We start from the raw sequence: 4,989 nt of genomic DNA on the forward strand, positions 1-4,989 counted from the left end.
GTAATTTAGACGGCAATATATTCACTGCACCCTGTATATACATATACAAGCTTCTTTTAATTTCCGTTTACCAAATCCACTCACAAGGCTTTGATCGGTTCGAAGCATATATATATATATATATATATATATATATATATATAGGCTCTAAACTTCTTTATAAGCTATTTTTGATTTAAGGTTTTCTTCGATTATATAAGATAATTTTATACCGAAATTTATTCATTGCGTGCAGCCGATCACTGTAAAGACTGTTAATTGGAAGGACCAATGAAACAAAACCATTTTCAAATGTGCATCTATTAAGCTAATTGTATATGTTTGTTTATAACCTTATTTTTGTATTACTATAAAGAAAACTGTCGGACGAAGAGGAATGTGAAACTCTGAATATCAGTTTTTGTGATATTTTTGCTGCTTTTAATTAAAGTGTGCATATATATATATATATATATATATATATATATATATATATATATGTATGTATGTATATATATATATGTATATATATATATATATATATATATATATATATGTGGTGTGTGTGTGTGTATATATATATATATATATATATGTGTGTATGTATATATATATATGTATATATATATATATATATATATATATATATATGTGTGTGTGTGTGTGGTGTGTGTGTGTGTGTGTGTATATATATATATATATATAGATAAGAAAGTTGGTTTGTGAAAGCACGTGGTTGAATATATAGAAAATAGTAAAAAGTGAAAAAGCTACAGAAGGCTTAAATGTTAAAAAATATATATATTTGCGTCAATACGTCTGAAGAATATTAAAAATTTTTTTCTTACAATGACATAATTTAGAAGAAAGACCAGTTTCGCGTTTAGCTTTTCAAATTTCTTGCGACGTTATGTTTATCTTGAACAGAGTTATCTTTATGTTTATGTTTAAAAGAGTTCTAAATAAGGGGAGGTAGTGAGTGATTTCTTCCGGTGTAAGGGAGATAATCGCTTAAAATTAAAAAAAAAAATTTTTCCTTTCCCTTGGTGTGAATTTCTCTGTATCAGTATGTTGGCATGGTTAAGTCTGGGCTTGTACTTATGCCAACATACTGATACAGAGAAATTCACACCAAGGGAAAGGAAAAAACTTTTTAAAAAATTTTAAGCGATTATCTCCCTTACACCGGAAGAAATCACTCACTACCTCCCCTTATTTAGAACTCTTTTAAACATAAACATAAAGATAACTCTGTTCAAGATAAACAACGTCGCAAGAAATTTGAAAAGCTAAACGCGAAACCGGTCTTTCTTCTAAATTATGTCATTATACATATACATATATGCAGGAGTGGCTGTGTGGTAAGTAGCTTGCTAACCAACCACATGGTTCCGGGTTCAGTCCCACTGCGTGGCATCTTGTGCAAGTGTCTTCTGCTATAGTCCAGGGGTCGATTTACTCGACTAAAGGCAGTGCTCCAGCATGGCCGCAGTCAAATGACTGAAACAAGTAAAAGAGTATATAATCGCAAGAATAATATTTAGTTCTTTGGGCGCAGAATTGCTTGCTTGCTATGTTTAATTCGAAACATTATCTCTAATTTCAAAATTTGTCCCATGATTAATATTTTAACGCTGTGCTTATGTCCTTTCTTATCTTCCAAGACCAGTGAGGTTGATCTGAGTGATTTCCTTCTTGAACAAACCCTATTTTGGCGGCGTATCAGAGTTTCAACTGGGATGAAGTTTTGAGAAGAAAGGATAAGATAATTGGTTAGTGGTCAGTGCGGGCTGAGGAGGACGACACAATATAATTGATCACGGTGAGAAAGCTGGCTGAGTTGAATGAGGTACAGAAGCGACGTACCTGTTTCGTTACGTCGTAAGCCCAAGTGAATTAGAAGTCGACACTCTATTGCTGCTTTTCATCGGATTTTTACCATTATTTATACATAAGTATCTTAGTTAAAATCATAGTTTGACTAAAGTAGCTGTAATTGCAGCTAAATATTCTGGCATGCACTACTTCTAAAATTATCTCTTAGTCGTCTTTATAATATTTCATAATTATTACGAACGTGAACCGGGATTTATGCCCCAACTAAATGCTACTGGCAATGAAGATGGTAGACTTTATTTGTTGACGCTTTCACACTATTAGATTATCACTTATGGACCCGTTTTATTCCTATTTTACTCGTATAGACTTTCATAGGCATTTGATGTTTTAAAAAAATTATATTATGTTTCTATATAAAAACATTATCAGGAAATGTATTAAAACATTGTTAAAATATTTTATATATTGTTGAAGTATAAGCAATTTATTTCATCACTTCTAACAGCGAAATCTTATATAGAACCCCAAGGGTCATATGGACCTCTGATGAGAACCTCTGCTTTAAGGGGTCCGGTTTGCTACAAGCATTTGAACCAGTTCTCCGTTGTCAGTAGAACTACTCTATCTCTCAGTAAAGGGGTGCATGCGATTCGTTTTCCTTCCTCGCTAAAAGATTTTAAATGATCTACGAGAAAACTACTTACAACGATTTTGTTATTGTTTAATCCGAGGTTAACCAGCAACATTGCAATAAGAAACAACTTGGATAATGATTAACTGAACACCCACCATAGTTAGATTTATTCGAAACAGACGCTTTTTTTTCTTTTTAGCTGAGTACAATCAATTATTAAGATATACAACTCAGCATTAGTAGTAACACTTCACAAGATTCGCTTCCCAGTGAATATATAAGCATTATGAATTACGAGGAAAATGCAAATAGATTAAATCGATGATGCAGCTATGCAAAAGCATGAGCTGTTCCGCCCTGGCAGGAATTGGTGAAGAGTAATGGCAATTGAAACAAGAACCTGTATGGTTCGAGTTTCCTTCCCCACCACTCAAATACGTCTGCTCTCTTCTGTTTCACGCTAAAGTCCTTAAACGAGAAGCAGCTCTTCGACCATATCTCCTCTTGCATTGAAATCATACATCCCCTACCCCCATACAACCACCTCTCCTATCTCTGAAAACATCATTCTCGGTGACCTCTGCACTCACAATACTTCATGGATCTCGCACTTATCCCCCACCGAAACTGCGACTTTCAATTTTCATTCGACTCGTTTCATACTATATTTTCATTTCAGACCGGCATAAATATGTTTTTCTCACTTCTAATCCAAACCTCTACGAAACCATGTCCGATAGAACCACGTCCCAGTTCTGGATGTATTACTCTATTGCAGGTATCACTTGAACCTTGTATTAATAGAATGCCATTAGCTATTGAGTCATCCAGCCACGGACCCATTATAACTATTCAATGCACAATCTCATGCTATACAACACCCCTTCCGCCTGGACCCACCGCATTTCAAGTCAGTCAACTGGACGGGTCACTACCAGTTTAATGCCACTTATTTCTAGAAGCCCACAAGCTTCACTCTTGACCAACTAAAATTAGCTGGGTGGCTGACTGAATTCGCCTTTCCAAAAACATACTTTCATCACCCCACAAAAAGTCAAGCTGAAGTGACTCAATTCTTCTGACCTATTTACTTGTAACTCTGCAACTGCTATCAATTGCTTGATCATTTCATCCACTTTCAAAAGCTGAATGGGATTCACCCAGCAGCGCAACGCTATAAGATCCCCACACCTGGTGCCAAGGACACCTCTGGCCATCGCAAGATCTTCAAGATCTTCGCAAACTACAGTCAATATCTTTTGTTCCTTACGAAGTGTATTTCCACCAAATGGCTCTATCAGTCGTACCACCAAGGCGAAAACTTCCATCTTTGCTTTCTTTCTATTCCATTCTACACAACACGCCTTACGCTTGTCCCATCTAAATCTATCTCTTCCTCTTCCGCCACGCTCCTCAACTCCCATATAAACACAACTATCGCTGAAATACCTCCATTTGATTCAAGAAAATAAGCCACTGATCTTACCTTCCATTACACTCGAGCGATGCGTCCCAGAACTTGCTTATACACTGACAAAATTCCTCAATTTCTCAGTATCTGCTGGCATATATCCTCGCATTTGGAAGTACATTTCAATATATGTTTCACTGGTAACCTGCTCTCTTGTGCCACTAGGTAGAGAACTCCTGCTCTAGTGATGTTTAATGAAAGCAATGTGGATCTTTTCATTTTGAACGGCAGTTTTTTCTAGCGGTGTCATATGAAATTGTCACCCATAATTATGACCCTAGAATCGATCTATTGCATTTCAATCTGTTTTAGGGTTAGGGTTAGTTAGGGTCAGGGTTAGGGTTAGGGGTGGAGGAAGGGTATCTTTTTTTCTTCAGAAATGTAAATAAACCCAATCTGTTTCTTAAACGAGGGACATATTCATAGACGTCATTGATTTGTTGAAATTACAGAAATTGAAGAAAAAAAACAACAAATATCTTACAAACTATAGAATTTTCTCGATAAAGCCAAGAGAAAAAGATGTTTTATAAACACATTCTACCAGTATACGAAGTTTAAAAGTGTTTAGTTACGTGGAAATTATTTTTTAAAAACTGCCGTTCAAACCGAAAAGATCCAGCAATGTTGTTTCCGTAGATGTGAGTAAAGCCTACGACTGCCTAGGAATCGAAATTTCCCGCTGATAGGTTCCACCTGTCTCTCGTCTCGTCAATAGTAGCATGCATCTGCCGATACTCTCTTACTATCACTCTTTTAATCAATTCTTGTGACCCCACCACCACCACCACAAGAGTTTTGTTTGTCTCTCCTTTTTCATTCTATATATCAATGACTTATTAGCCGCTGCATCTAACAATACTCAATTTAACGCCAACAACACAGCCCTCCCCTCACCCTTACACCATCCTGATGCAAACTAGACGTAACACGTTAAATCTACACTGATTCCAAAAGCAGAGAACTTAATAGATTCCTGCAGTGAGTCTATGCCGACCTTGTTGCTTTTAGCTGCAAAGGACTCATATCACAACTCATATCAAGCGAACATCTCTGTACCACACAA

Source organism: Octopus sinensis, linkage group LG17, assembly GCF_006345805.1.
Source record: "Octopus sinensis linkage group LG17, ASM634580v1, whole genome shotgun sequence".
NCBI lineage: Eukaryota > Metazoa > Mollusca > Cephalopoda > Octopoda > Octopodidae > Octopus > Octopus sinensis.